The sequence below is a fragment of the Phyllobates terribilis genome, unplaced genomic scaffold (genome assembly GCF_046119375.1).
Source record: "Phyllobates terribilis strain yellow unplaced genomic scaffold, ASM4611937v1 Scaffold_15__1_contigs__length_34870131, whole genome shotgun sequence".
In the NCBI taxonomy this organism is placed as follows: Eukaryota; Metazoa; Chordata; class Amphibia; order Anura; family Dendrobatidae; genus Phyllobates; species Phyllobates terribilis.
The window spans coordinates 14882066-14899120 of NW_027362775.1; positions in this window are offsets into that span (position 1 = coordinate 14882066).

Below are 17055 nucleotides of genomic sequence, written 5' to 3' on the forward strand. Positions count from 1 at the left end.
TGGAACTCTCCTGGGGTACCCTCACACATATTATTCCCTCATTTAGTGGATATTTTCACAAAAAAGTGAAATTTTCAAAAATCCATAAAATTGGCTGAAAAAGACTAAATATCAAGCACTCATTGGGCGAAACGCTCTGGAACTGAAATCAGAACTCTCACTGACATTTCCCCTATCTGAAAGTCTTATGCACTCCGGAAAAATGACAGTCCAAAAAAAAATTTTTTAAACTTTTTTTTAATTTTACCCCCGTGCGATATATATTCTACCCACACACATTTGGAACTCTCCTGGGTTACCCTCACACATATTATTCCCTCATTTAGTGGATATTTTCACAAAAAAGTGAAATGTTAAAAAATCCAGAAAATTGGCTGAAAAAGAATAAATATCAAGGACTCATTGGGCGAATCGCTCTGGAACTAAAATCGGAACGCTCACTGACATTTCCCCTATCTGAAAGTCTGATAAACGCCGGAAAAATGACTAAGTCAAAAAAAAAATTTTTTTCAACTTTTTTCAATTTTACCCCCGTGGGATATATATTCTACCCACACACATTTGGAACTCTCCTGAGGTACCCTCACACATATTATTCCCTCATTTAGTGGATATTTTCACAAAAAAGTGAAATTTTCAAAAATCCAGAAAATTGGCTGAAATTAACTAAATATCAAGAACTCATTGGGCGAATCACTCTGGAACTGAAATCGGAACGCTCACTGACATTTCCCCAATCTGAAAGTCTGACAAACGCCGGAAAAATGACGATGTCCAAAAAAACATTTTTTCAACTTTTTTCAGTTTTAGCCCCGTGGGATACATATTCTACCCACACACATTTGGAACTCTCCTGGGGTACCCTCACACATATTATTCCCTCATTTAGTGGATATTTTCACAAAAAAGTGAAATTTTCAAAAATCCAGAAAATTGGCTGAAAAAGACTAAATATCAAGGACTCATTGGGCGAATCGCTCTGGAAATGAAATCGGAACGCTCACTGACATTTCCCCTATCTGAAAGTCTGATAACCGCAGGAAAAATGATTAAGTCCAAAAAAAAAATTTTTCAACTTTTTTCAATTATACCCCCGTGGGAAATATATTCTACCCACACGCATTTGGAACTCTCCTGGGGTACCCTCACACATATTATTCCCTCATTTAGTGGATATTTTCACAAAAAAGTGAAATTTTCAAAAATCCAGAAAATTGGCTGAAAAAGGCTAAATATCAAGGACTCATTGGGCGAATCGCTCTGTAATTGAAATCGGAACGCTCACTGACATTTCCCCTATCTGAAAGTCTGATAAACGCCGGAAAATGACTAAGTCAAAAAAAAAAAATTTTCAACTTTTTTCAATTATACCCCCGTGGGAAATACATTCTACCCACACACATTTGGAACTCTCCTGGGGTACCCTCACACATATTCTTCCCTCATTTAGTGGATATTTTCACAAAAAAGTGACATTTTCAAAAATCCAGAAAATTGGCTGAAAAAGAGTAAATAGCAAGGACTCATTGGGCGAATCGCTCTGGAAATGAAATCGGAACGCTCACTGACATTTCCCCTATCTGAAAGTCTGATAAACGCCGGAAAAATGACTAAGTCCAAAAAAAAAATGTTTCAACTTTTTTAAATTTTACCCCCGTGGGATATATATTCTACCCACACACATTTGGAACTCTCCTGAGGTACCCTCACACATATTATTCCCTCATTTAGTGGATATTTTCACAAAAAAGTGAAATTTTCAAAAATCCAGAAAATTGGCTGAAATTAACTAAATATCAAGAACTCATTGGGCGAATCACTCTGGAACTGAAATCGGAACGCTCACTGACATTTCCCCAATCTGAAAGTCTGACAAACGCCGGAAAAATGACGATGTCCAAAAAAACATTTTTTCAACTTTTTTCAGTTTTAGCCCCGTGGGATACATATTCTACCCACACACATTTGGAACTCTCCTGGGGTACCCTCACACATATTATTCCCTCATTTAGTGGATATTTTCACAAAAAAGTGAAATTTTCAAAAATCCAGAAAATTGGCTGAAAAAGACTAAATATCAAGGACTCATTGGGCGAATCGCTCTGGAAATGAAATCGGAACGCTCACTGACATTTCCCCTATCTGAAAGTCTGATAACCGCAGGAAAAATGATTAAGTCCAAAAAAAAAATTTTTCAACTTTTTTCAATTATACCCCCGTGGGAAATATATTCTACCCACACGCATTTGGAACTCTCCTGGGGTACCCTCACACATATTATTCCCTCATTTAGTGGATATTTTCACAAAAAAGTGAAATTTTCAAAAATCCAGAAAATTGGCTGAAAAAGGCTAAATATCAAGGACTCATTGGGCGAATCGCTCTGTAATTGAAATCGGAACGCTCACTGACATTTCCCCTATCTGAAAGTCTGATAAACGCCGGAAAATGACTAAGTCAAAAAAAAAAAATTTTCAACTTTTTTCAATTATACCCCCGTGGGAAATACATTCTACCCACACACATTTGGAACTCTCCTGGGGTACCCTCACACATATTGTTCCCTCATTTAGTGGATATTTTCACAAAAAAGTGACATTTTCAAAAATCCAGAAAATTGGCTGAAAAAGAGTAAATAGCAAGGACTCATTGGGCGAATCGCTCTGGAAATGAAATCGGAACGCTCACTGACATTTCCCCTATCTGAAAGTCTGATAAACGCCGGAAAAATGACTAAGTCCAAAAAAAAAATGTTTCAACTTTTTTAAATTTTACCCCCGTGGGATATATATTCTACCCACACACATTTGGAACTCTCCTGGGGTACCCTCACACATATTATACCCTCATTTAGTGGATATTTTCACAAAAAAGTGAAATTTTCAAAAATCCAGAAAATTGGCTGAAAAAGACTAAATATCAAGGACTCATTGGGCGAAACGCTCTGGAACTGAAATCGGAACGCTCACTGACATTTCCCCTATCTGAAAGTCTGATAAACGCCGGAAAAATGACTAAGTCCAAACAATAATTTTTTCAACTTTTTTCAATTTTACCCCCGTGGGATATATATTCTACCCACACACATTTGGAACTCTCCTGGGGTACCCTCACACATATTATTCCCTCATTTAGTGGATATTTTCACAAAAAAGTGAAATTTTCAAAAATCCAGAAAATTGGCTGAAAAAGACTAAATATCAAGGACTCATTGTACGAATCGCTCTGGAACTGAAATCGGAACGCTCAATGACATTTCACCTATCTGAAAGACTGATAAATGCAGGAAAAATGATTAAGTCCAAAAAAAAATTTTTCACCTTTTTTCAATTATACCCCCGTGGGAAATATATTCTACCCACACAGATTTGGAACTCTCCTGGGTTACCCTCACACATATTATTCCCTCATTTAGTGGATATTTTCACAAAAAAGTGAAATTTTCAAAAATCCAGAAAATTGGCTGAAAAAGACTAAATATCAAGAACTCATTGGGCGAATCGCTCTGGAACTGAAATCGGAACGCTCACTGACATTTCCCCTATCTGAAAGTCTTATATATTCCGGAAAAATGACTAAGTCCAAAAAAAAATTTTTTCAACTTTTTTAAATTTTACCCCCGTGGGATATATATTCTACCCACACACATTTGGAACTCTCCTGAGGTACCCTCACACATATTATTCCCTCATTTAGTGGATATTTTCACAAAAAAGTGAAATTTTCAAAAATCCAGAAAATTGGCTGAAAACAACTAAATATCAAGAACCTATTGGGCGAATCACTCTGGAACTGAAATCGGAACGCTCACTGACATTTCCCCAATCTGAAAGTCTGACAAACGCCGGAAAAATGACGATGTCCAAAAAAAACATTTTTTCAACTTTTTTCAGTTTTACCCCCGTGGGATACATATTCTACCCACACACATTTGGAACTCTCCTGGGGTACCCTCACACATATTATTCCCTGATTTAGTGGATATTTTCACAAAAAAGTGAAATTTTCAAAAATCCAGAAAATTGGCTGAAAATGACTAAATATCAAGGACTCATTGGGCAAATCGCTCTGGAGCTGAAATCGGAATGCTCACTGACATTTCCCCTATCTGAAAGTCTGATAAACGCTGGAAAAATGACTAAGTCCAAAAAAAATTTTTTTCCAACTTTTTTGAATTTTACCCTTGTGGGATATATATTCTACCCACACACATTTGGAACTCTCCTGGGGTACCCTCACACATATTATTCCCTCATTTAGTGGATATTTTCACAAAAAAAGTGAAATTTTCAAAAATCCAGAAAATTGGCTGAAAACGACTTAATATCAAGGACTCATTGGGCGAATCGCTCTGGAACTGAAATCGGAACGCTCACTGATATTTGCCCTATCTGAAAGTCTGATAAACGCCGGAAAAATGACTAAGTCCAAAAAAAAATTTTTCAACTTTTTTCAATTTTAACCCTGTGGGATATATATTCTACCCACACACATTTGGAACTCTCCTGGGGTACCCTCACACATATTATTTATTACCTCATTTAGTGGATATTTTCACAAAAAAGTGAAATTTTCAAAAATCCAGAAAATTGGCTGAAAACGACTAAATATCAAGGACTCATTGGGCGAATCGCTCTGGAACTGAAATCGGAACACTCACTGACATTTCCAATATCTGAAAGTCTGATAAACGACGGAAAAATGACTAAGTAAAAAAAAAATGTTTTCAAATTTTTTCAATTTTACCCCCGTGGGATATATATTCTACCAACACACATTTGGAACTCTCCTGGGGTACCTTCACACATATTATTCCCTCATTTAGTGGATATTTTCACAAAAAAGTGAAATTTTCAAAAATCCAGAAAATGGGCTGAAAACGACTTAATATCAAGGACTCATTGGGCGAATTGCTCTGGAACTGAAATCGGAACGCTCACTGACATTTGCCCTATCTGAAAGTCTGATAAACGCCGGAAAAATGACTAAGTCCAAAAAAAAATTTCTTCAACTTTTTTCAATTATACCCCCGTGGGATATATATTCTACCCACACACATTTGGAACTCTCCTGGGGTACCCTCACACATATTATTCCCTCATTTAGTGGATATTTTCACAAAAAAGTGAAATTTTCAAAAATCCCGAAAATTGGCTGAAAACGACTAAATATCAAGAACTCATTGGGCGAATTGCTCTGGAACTGAAATCGGAACGCTCACTGACATTTCCCCAATCTGAAAGTCTGACAAACGCCGGAAAAATGACTAAGTCCAAAAAAAACATTTTTTCAACTTTTTTCAATTTTACCCCCGTGGGATACATATTCTACCCACACACATTTGGAACTCTCCTGGGGTTCCCTCACACATATTATTCCCTCATTTAGTGGATATTTTCACAAAAAAGTGAAATTTTCAAAAATCCAGAAAATTGGCTGAAAATGACTAAATATCAAGAACTCATTGGGCAAATCGCTCTGGAACTGAAATCGGAATGCTCACTGACATTTCCCCTATCTGAAAGTCTTATATACTCCGGAAAAATGACTAAGTCCAAAAAAAAATTTTTTCAACTTTTTTAAATTTTACCCCCGTGGGATATATATTCTACCCACACACATTTGGAACTCTCCTGAGGTACCCTCACACATATTATTCCCTCATTTAGTGGATATTTTCACAAAAAAGTGAAATTTTCAAAAATCCAGAAAATTGGCTGAAAACAACTAAATATCAAGAACCTATTGGGTGAATCACTCTGGAACTGAAATCGGAATGCTCACTGACATTTCCCCAATCTGAAAGTCTGACAAACGCCGGAAAAATGACGATGTCCAAAAAAAACATTTTTTCAACTTTTTTCAGTTTTACCCCCGTGGGATACATATTCTACCCACACACATTTGGAACTCTCCTGGGGTACCCTCACACATATTATTCCCTCATTTAGTGGATATTTTCACAAAAAAGTGAAATTTTCAAAAATCCAGAAAATTGGCTGAAAACGACTAAATATCAAGAACTCATTGGGCGAATCGCTCTGGAACTGAAATCGGAATGCTCACTGACATTTCCCCAATTTGAAATTCTGACAAACGCCGGAAAAATGACTAAGTCCAAAAAAACATTTTTTCAACTTTTTTCAGTTTTACCCCCGTGGGATGCATATTCTACCCACACACATTTGGAACTCTCCTGGGGTACCCTCACACATATTATTCCCTCATTTAGTGGATATTTTCACAAAAAAGTGAAATTTTCAAAAATCCAAAAAATGGGCTGAAAACGACTTAATATCAAGGACTCATTGGGCGAATTGCGCTGGAACTGAAATCGGAACGCTCACTGACATTTGCCCTATCTGAAAGTCTGATAAACGCCGGAAAAATGACTAAGTCCAAAAAAAAATTTCTTCAACTTTTTTCAATTTTACCCCGTGGGATACATATTCTACCCACACACATTTGGAACTCTCCTGGGGTACCCTCACACATATTATTCCCTCATTTAGTGGATATTTTCACAAAAAAGTGAAATTTTCAAAAATCCAGAAAATTGGCTGAAAAAGACTAAATATCAAGAACTCATTGGGCGAATCGCTCTGGAACTGAAATTGGAATGCTCACTAACATTTCCCCAATCTTAAAGTCTGACAAAGGCCGGAAAAATGAGTAAGTCCAAAAAAAAATTTTTTTCAACTTTTTTCAATTTTACCCCTGTGCGATATATATTCTACCCACACACATTTGGAACTCTCCTGGGGTACCCTCACACATATTATTCCCTCATTTAGTGGATATTTTCACAAAAAAGTGAAATGTTAAAAAATCCAGAAAATTGGCTGAAAAAGACTAAATATCAAGGACTCATTGGGCGAATCGCCCTGGAACTGAAATCGGAACGCTCACTGACATTTCCCCTATCAGAAAGTCTGATAAACGCCGGAAAAATGACGAAGTCCAAAAAAAAAAATTTTTCAACTTTTTTCAATTTTACCCCCGTGGGATATATATTCTACCCACACACATTTGGAACTCTCCTGGGGTACCCTCACACATATTATTCCCTGATTTAGTGGATATTTTCACAAAAAAGTGAAATTTTCTAAAATCCCGAAAATTGGCTGAAAACGACTAAATATCAAGAACTCATTGGGCGAATCGCTCTGAAACTGAAATCGGAATGCTCACTGACATTTCCCCAATCTGAAAGTCTGACAAACGCCGGAAAAATGACTAAGTCCAAAAAAAAATTTCTTCAACTTTTTTCAATTTTACCCCGTGGGATATACTGTATATTCTACCCACACAAATTTGGAACTCTCCTGGGGTACCCTCACACATATTATTCCCTCATTTAGTGTATATTTTCACAATAAAGTGAAATTTTCAAAAATCCATAAAATTGGCTGAAAAACGACTAAATATCAAGGACTCATTGGGCGAATTGCTCTGGAACTGAAATCGGAACGCTCACTGACATTTCCACTATCTGAAAGTCTGACAAACGCCGGAAAAATGACTAAGTCCAAAAAAAAATTTTTTAAACTTTTTTTTAATTTTACCCCCGTGCGATATATATTCTACCCACACACATTTGGAACTCTCCTGGGGTACCCTCACACATATTATTCCCTTATTTAGTGGATATTTTCTCAAAAAAGTGAAATTTTCAAAAATCCAGAAAATTGGCAGAAAAAGACTAAATATCAAGGACTCATTGGGCGAATCGCTCTGGAAATGAAATCGGAACGCTCACTGACATTTCCCCTATCTGAAAGTGTGATAAACGCAGGAAAAATGATTAAGTCCAAAAAAAAATTTTTTCAACTTTTTTCAATTATACCCCCGTGGGAAATATATTCTACCCACACAGATTTGGAACTCTCCTGGGTTACCCTCACACATATTATTCCCTCATTTAGTGGATATTTTCACAAAAAAGTGAAATGTTAAAAAATCCAGAAAATTGGCTGAAAAAGACTAAATATAAAGGACTCATTGGGCGAATCGCTCTGGAACTGAAATCGGAACGCTCACTGACATTTCCCCTATGAGAAAGTCTGATAAACGCCGGAAAAATGACGAAGTCCAAAAAAAAATTTTTTTCAACTATTTTCAATTTTACCCCCGTGGGATATATATTCTACCCACACACATTTGGAACTCTCCTGGGGTACCCTCACACATATTATTCCCTCATTTAGTGGATATTTTCACAAAAAAGTGAAATTTTCAAAAATCCAGAAAATTGGCTGAAAACGACTAAATATCAAGAACTCATTGGGCGAATCGCTCTGGAACTGAAATCGGAACGCTCACTGTCATTTCCCCAATCTGAAAGTCTGACAAACGCCGGAAAAATGACTAAGTCCAAAAAAACCATTTTTTCAACTTTTTTCAGTTTAACCACCGTGGGATATACATTCTACCCACACACATTTGGAACTCTCCTGGGGAACCCTCACACATATTATTCCCTCATTTAGTGGATATTTTCACAAAAAAGTGAAATTTTCAAAAATCCAGAAAATTGGCTGAAAATGACTAAATATCAAGGACTCATTGGGCAAATCGCTCTGGAACTGAAATCGGAATGCTCACTGACATTTCCCCTATCTGAAAGTCTGATAAACGCTGGAAAAATGACTAAGTCCAAAAAATATTTTTTTCCAACTTTTTTAAATTTTACCCTTGTGGGATATATATTCTAGCCACACACATTTGGGGTACACTCCTGGGGTACCCTCACACATATTATTACCTCATTTAGTGGATATTTTCACAAAAAAGTGAAATTTTCAAAAATCCAGAAAATTGGCTGAAAACGACTAAATATCAAGGACTCATTGGGCGAATCGCTCTGGAACTGAAATCGGAACACTCACTGACATTTCCAATATCTGAAAGTCTGATAAACGACGGAAAAATGACTAAGTAAAAAAAAAATGTTTTCAACTTTTTTAAATTTTACCCCCGTGGGATACATATTCTACCCACACACATTTGGAACTCTCCTGGGGTACCCTCACACATATTATTCCCTCATTTAGTGGATATTTTCACAAAAAAGTGAAATTTTCAAAAATCCAGAAAATTGGCTGAAAAAGACTAAATATCAAGGACTCATTGGGCGAATCGCTCTGGAACTGAAATCCGAATGCTCACTGACATTTCCCCTATCTGAAAGTCTGATAAACGCTGGAAAAATGACTAAGTCCAAAAAAAAATTTTTTTCAACTTTTTTGAATTTTACCCCCGTGGGATATATATTCTAGCCACACACATAGAATCATAGAATCATAGAATGGTAAAGTTGGAAGGGACCTCCTGGGTCATCTGGTCCAACCCCCTGCTCAAAGCAGGATTCACTAGATCATCTCAGACAGATGTCTGTCCAGCCTCTGTTTGAAGACGTCCATTGAAGGGGAACTCACCACCTCTCGTGGCAGCCTGTTCCACTCATTAATCACCCTAACTGTCAAAAAGTTTTTTCTAATATCTAATCTGTGTCTCCTCCCATTTAGTTTCATCCCATTGCTTCTAGTCTTTCCTTGTGCAAATGAGAATAAAGATGATCCTTCTACAATGTGACAGCCCTTGACATATTTGTAGACAGCTATTAAGTCTCCTCTCAGTCTTCTTTTTTGCAAGCTAAACATTCCCAAATCCTGCAACCGTTCCTCATAGGACATGGTTTGCAGACCAGTCACCATTCTGGTCGCTCTTCTCTGAACTTGCTCCAGTTTGTCTATGTCTTTTTTAAAATGTGGTGCCCAAAACTGTACACAGTATTCCAGATGAGGTCTGACCAAAGAGGAGTAAAGACCGATAATGACTTCACGTGATCTAGACTGTATGCTTCTGTTAATACATCCCAGAATTGTATTTGCCTTTTTTGCTGCTGCATCACACTGTTGACTCATGTTCAGTCTATGATCTATTAGTATACCTAAGTCTTTTTCACATGTACTGTTGCTTAGCTCTATTCCTCCCATTTTGTATATGCGTTTTTCATTTTTATTGCCCAGATGTAGTACTTTGCATTTTTCCCTGTTAAAAACCATTCTGTTGGTTGCTGCCCACTGCTCCAGTTTATTTAGGTCTTTTTGAATCCTCTCTCTCTCTTCTCTAGTATTAGCTATCCCTCCTAGCTTTGTGTCATCAGCAAATTTAATCAGTTTACCCTCAATTCCTTCATCTAAATCATTGATAAAGATGTTGAACAATACAGGTCCCAGGACGGAGCCCTGTGGTACCCCACTTGAGACATTCATCCAGCTGGATGTGAAGCCATTTACAACCACCCTTTGAGTCCGATCACTAAGCCAGTTATGAATCCACCTAACAGTTGCCTGGTCCATTGCATACTTGGTCATTTTTTCAATAAGGATGGTGTGAGATACTTTGTCAAATGCTTTGCTGAAGTCAAGATATACTATATCTACAGCATTTCCCTGATCCACCCAGTCAGTGATTCTGTCATAGAAGGAAATTAAGTTAGTCTGACATGACTTGTTAGTTACAAACCCATGCTGACTCTGGTTAATCACTTCATTCTTATCCATGTACTTACATACATGTTGTTTAATAATTTGGAATTCTCCTGGGGTACCGTCACACATATTATTCCCTCATTTAGTGGATATTTTCACAAAAAAGTGAAATTTTCAAAAATCCAGAAAATTGGCTGAAAACGACTTAATATCAAGGACTCATTGGGCGAATCGCTCTGGAACTGAAATCGGAATGCTCACTGATATTTGCCCTATCTGAAAGTCTGATAAACGCCGGAAAAATGACTAAGTCCAAAAAAAAAATTTTTTCAACTTTTTTCAATTTTACCCCCGTGGGATATATATTCTACCAACACACATTTGGAACTCTCCTGGGGTACCTTCACACATATTATTCCCTCATTTAGTGGATATTTTCACAAAAAAGTGAAATTTTCAAAAATCCAGAAAATGGTCTGAAAACGACTTAATATCAAGGACTCATTGGGCGAATTGCTCTGGAACTGAAATCGGAACGCTCACTGACATTTGCCCTATCTGAAAGTCTTATGCACTCCGGAAAAATGACTAAGTCCATAAAAAAATTTTTTAAACTTTTTTAAATTTTACCCCCGTGGGATATATATTCTACCCACACACATTTGGAACTCTCCTGAGGTACCCTCACACATATTATTCCCTCATTTAGTGGATATTTTCACAAAAAAGTGAAATTTTCAAAAATCCAGAAAATTGGCTGAAAACAACTAAATATCAAGAACCTATTGGGCGAATCACTCTGGAACTGAAATCGGAACGCTCACTGACATTTCCCCAATCTGAAAGTCTGACAAACGCCGGAAAAATGGCGATGTCCAAAAAAAACATTTTTTCAACTTTTTTCAGTTTTACCCCCGTGGGATACATATTCTACCCACACACATTTGGAACTCTCCTGGGGTACCCTCACACATATTATTCCCTCATTTAGTGGATATTTTCACAAAAAAATGAAATTTTCAAAAATCCAGAAAATTGGCTGAAAATGACTAAATATCAAGGACTCATTGGGCAAATCGCTCTGGAACTGAAATCGGAATGCTCACTGACATTTCCCCTACCTGAAAGTCTGATAAACGCTGGAAAAATGACTAAGTCCAAAAAATATTTTTTTCCAACTTTTTTAAATTTTACCCTTGTGGGATATATATTCTACCCACACACATTTGGAACTCTCCTGGGGTACCCTCACACATATTATTCCCTGATTTAGTGGATATTTTCACAAAAAAGTTAAATTTTCAAAAATCCATAAAAATTGGCTGAAAACGACTAAATATCAAGAACTCATTGGGCGAATCGCTCTGGAACTGAAATCGGAACGCTCACTGACATTTCCCCAATCTGAAAGTCTGACAAACGCCAGAAAAATAACTAAGTCCAAAAAAAAATTTTTTACAACTTTTTTGAATTTTACCCTTGTGGGATATATATTCTAGCCACACACATATGGGGTACACTCCTGGGGTACCGTCACACATATTATTCCCTCATTTAGTGGATATTTTCACAAAAAAGTGAAATTTTCAAAAATCCAGAAAATTGGCTGAAAACAACTAAATATCAAGAACCTATTGGGCGAATCACTCTGGAACTGAAATCGGAACGCTCACTGACATTTCCCCAATCTGAAAGTCTGACAAACGCCGGAAAAATGACGATGTCCAAAAAAAACATTTTTTCAACTTTTTTCAGTTTTACCCCCGTGGGATACATATTCTACCCACACACATTTGGAACTCTCCTGGGGTACCCTCACACATATTATTCCCTCATTTAGTGGATATTTTCACAAAAAAGTGAAATTTTCAAAAATCCAGAAAATTGGCTGAAAACAACTAAATATCAAGGACTCATTGGGCGAATCACTCTGGAACTGAAATCGGAACGCTCACTGACATTTCCCCTATCTTAAAGTCTGACAAAGGCCGGAAAAATGACTAAGTCCAAAAAAAAATTTTTTTCAACTTTTTTCAATTTTACCCCTGTGCGATATATATTCTACCCACACACATTTGGAACTCTCCTGGGGTACCCTCACACATATTATTCCCTCATTTAGTGGATATTTTCACAAAAAAGTGAAATGTTAAAAAATCCAGAAAATTGGCTGAAAAAGACTAAATATCAAGGACTCATTGGGCGAATCGCTCTGGAACTGAAATCGGAACGCTCACTGACATTTCCCCTATCTGAAAGTCGGATAAACGACGGAAAAATGACGAAGTCCAAAAAATAAATTTTTTCAACTTTTTTCAATTTTACCCCCGTGGGATATATATTCTACCCACACAAATTTGGAACTCTCCTGGGGTACCCTCACACATATTATTCCCTCATTTAGTGTATATTTTCACCATAAAGTGAAATTTTCAAAAATCCAGAAAATTGGCTGAAAAAGACTAAATATCAAGGACTCATTGGGCGAATCGCTCTGGAACTGAAATCGGAATGCTCACTGACATTTCCACTATCTGAAAGTCTGATAAACGCCGGAAAAATGACTAAGTCCAAAAAAAAATTTTTTTCAACTTTTTTCAATTTTACCCCTGTGGGATATGTATTCTACCCACACACATTTGGAACTCTCCTGGGGTACCCTCACACATATTATTCCGTCATTTAGTGGATATTTTCACAAAAAAGTGAAATTTTCAAAAATCCAGAAAATTGGCTGAAAAAGACAAAATATCAAGGACTCATTGGGCGAATCGCTCTGGAACTGAAATCGGAACACTCACTGACATGTCCAATATCTGAAAGTCTAATAAACGACGGAAAAATGACTAAGTAAAAAAAAAATGTTTTCAACTTTTTTCAATTTTACCCCCATGGGATACATATTCTACCCACACACATTTGGAACTCTCCTGGGGTACCCTCACACATATTATTCCCTCATTTAGTGGATATTTTCACAAAAAAGTGAAATTTTCAAAAATCCAGAAAATTGGCTGAAAACGACTTAATATCAAGGACTCATTGGGCGAATTGCTCTGGAACTGAAATCGGAACGCTCACTGATATTTGCCCTATCTGAAAGTCTGATAAACGCCGGAAAAATGACTAAGTCTAAAAAAAAATTTTTCATCTTTTTTCAATTTTACCCCTGTGGGATATATATTCTACCCACACACATTTGGAACTCTCCTGGGGTACCCTCACACATATTATTACCTCATTTAGTGGATATTTTCACAAAAAAGTGAAATTTTCAAAAATCCAGAAAATTGGCTGAAAACGACTAAATATCAAGGACTCATTGGGCGAATTGCTCTGGAACTGAAATCGGAACGCTCACTTACATTTGCCCTATCTGAAAGTCTTATAAACGCCGGAAAAATGACTAAGTCCAAAAAAAAGTTTTTTTCAACTTTTTTCAGTTTTACCCCGTGTGATATATATTCTACCCACACACATTTGGAACTCTCCTGGGGTACCCTCACACATATTATTCCCTAATTTAGTGGATATTTTCATAAAAAAGTGAAATTTTCAAAAATCCAGAAAATTGGCTGAAAAAGACAAAATATCAAGGACTCATTGGGCGAATCGCTCTGGAACTGAAATCGGAACGCTCACTGACATTTCCCCTATCTGAAAGTCTGATAAACGGCGGAAAAATGACTAAGTCCAAAAAAAATTTTTTCAACTTTTTTCAATTTTACCCCTGTGGGATATATATTCTACCCACACACATTTGGAACTCTCTTGGGGTACCCTCACACATATTATTACCTCATTTAGTGGATATTTTCACAAAAAAGTGAAATTTTCAAAAATCCAGAAAATTGGCTGAAAACGACTAAATATCAAGGACTCATTGGGCGAATCGCTCTGGAACTGAAATCGGAACACTCACTGATATTTGCCCTATCTGAAAGTCTGATAAACGCCGGAAAAATGACTAAGTCCAAAAAAAAATTTGTTCAACTTTTTTCAATTTTACCCCTGTGGGATATATATTCTACCCACACACATTTGGAACTCTCCTGGGGTACCCTCACACATATTATTACCTCATTTAGTGGATATTTTCACAAAAAAGTGAAATTTTCAAAAATCCAGAAAATTGGCTGAAAACGACTAAATATCAAGGACTCATTAGGCGAATCGCTCTGGAACTGAAATCAGAACGCTCACTGACATTTCCCCTATCTGAAAGTCTGATAAACGCCGGAAAAATGACCAAGTCCAAAAAAAAAAATGTTTCAACTTTTTTCAATTTTACCCCCGTGGGATATATATTCTACCAACACACATTTGGAACTCTCCTGGGGTACCCTCACACATATTATTACATCATTTAGTGGATATTTTCACAAAAAAGTGAAATTTTCAAAAATCCAGAAAATTGGCTGAAAATGACTAAATATCAAGGACTCATTGGGCGAATCGCTCTGGAACTGAAATCAGAACGCTCACTGACATTTCCCCTATCTGAAAGTCTGATAAACGCCGGAAAAATGACTAAGCCCAAACCCCAAAAAAATTTTTTCAACTTTTTTCAATTTTACCCCGTGGGATATACTGTATATTCTACCCACACACATTTGGAACTCTCCTGGGGTACCCTGACACATATTATTCCCTCATTTAGTGTATATTTTCACCATAAAGTGAAATTTTCAAAAATCCAGAAAATTGGCTGAAAAAGACTAAATATCAAGGACTCATTGGGCGAATCGCTCTGGAACTGAAATCGGAATGCTCACTGACATTTCCACTATCTGAAAGTCTGATAAACGCCGGAAAAATGACTAAGTCCAAAAAAAATTTTTTTTCAACTTTTTTCAATTTTACCCCTGTGGGATATATATTCTACCCACACACATTTGGAACTCTCCTGGGGTACCCTCACACATATTATTCCGTCATTTAGTGGATATTTTCACAAAAAAGTGAAATTTTCAAAAATCCAGAAAATTGGCTGAAAAAGACAAAATATCAAGGACTCATTGGGCGAATCGCTCTGGAACTGAAATCAGAACGCTCACTGACATTTCCCCTATCTGAAAGTCTGATAAACGCCGGAAAAATGACTAAGTCCAAAAAAAAAATGTTTCAACTTTTTTCAATTTTACCCCCGTGGGATATATATTCTACCAACACACATTTGGAACTCTCCTGGGGTACCCTCACACATATTATTACATCATTTAGTGGATATTTTCACAAAAAAGTGAAATTTTCAAAAATCCAGAAAATTGGCTGAAAATGACTAAATATCAAGGACTCATTGGGCGAATAGCTCTGGAACTGAAATCAGAACGCTCACTGACATTTCCCCTATCTGAAAGTCTGATAAACGCCGGAAAAATGACTAAGCCCAAACCCCAAAAAAAATTTTTCAACTTTTTTCAATTTTACCCCGTGGGATATACTGTATATTCTACCCACACACATTTGGAACTCTCCTGGGGTACCCTCACACATATTATTCCGTCATTTAGTGGATATTTTCACAAAAAAGTGAAATTTTCAAAAATCCAGAAAATTGGCTGAAAAAGACAAAATATCAAGGACTCATTGGGCGAATCGCTCTGGAACTGAAATCAGAACGCTCACTGACATTTCCCCTATCTGAAAGTCTGATAAACGCCGGAAAAATGACTAAGTCCAAAAAAAAATTTTTTTCAACTTTTTTCAATTTTACCCCCGTGGGATATATATTCTACCAACACACATTTGGAACTCTCCTGGGCTACCTTCACACATATTATTCCCTCATTTAGTGGATATTTTCACAAAAAAGTGAAATTTTCAAAAATCCGGAAAATTGGCTGAAAACGACTAAATATCAAGGACTCATTGGGCGAATCACTCTGGAACTGAAATCAGAATGCTCACTGACATTTGCCATATATGTAAGTCTTATAAACGCTGGAAAAATGACTAAGTCCAAAAAAAAGTTTTTTTCAACTTTTTTCAATTTTACCCCCGTGGGATATACATTCTACCCACACACATTTGGACCTCTCCTGGGGTACCCTCACACATATTATTACCTCATTTAGTGGATATTTTCATAAAAAAGTGACAATTTCAAAAATCTATAAAATTGGCTGAAAACGACTAAATATCAAGGACTCATTGGGTGAATCGCTCTGGAACTGAAATCGGAATGCTCACTGACATTTCCCCTATCTGAAAGTCTGATAAACGCAGGAAAAATGACTAAGTACAAAAAAAAAAATTTTTTCAACTTTTTTCAATTTTACCCCCGTGGGATATATATTCTACCAACACACATTTGGAACTCTCCTGGGGTACCTTCACACATATTATTCCCTCATTTAGTGGATATTTTCACAAAAAAGTGAAATTTTCAAAAATCCAGAAAATTGGCTGAAAACGACTTAATATCAAGGACTCATTGGGCGAAACGCTCTGGAACTGAAATCGGAACGCTCACTGACATTTCCCCAATCTGAAAGTCTGATAAACGCCGGAAAAATGACTAAGTCCAAAAAAAAAAAATTTCAACTTTTTTCAATTT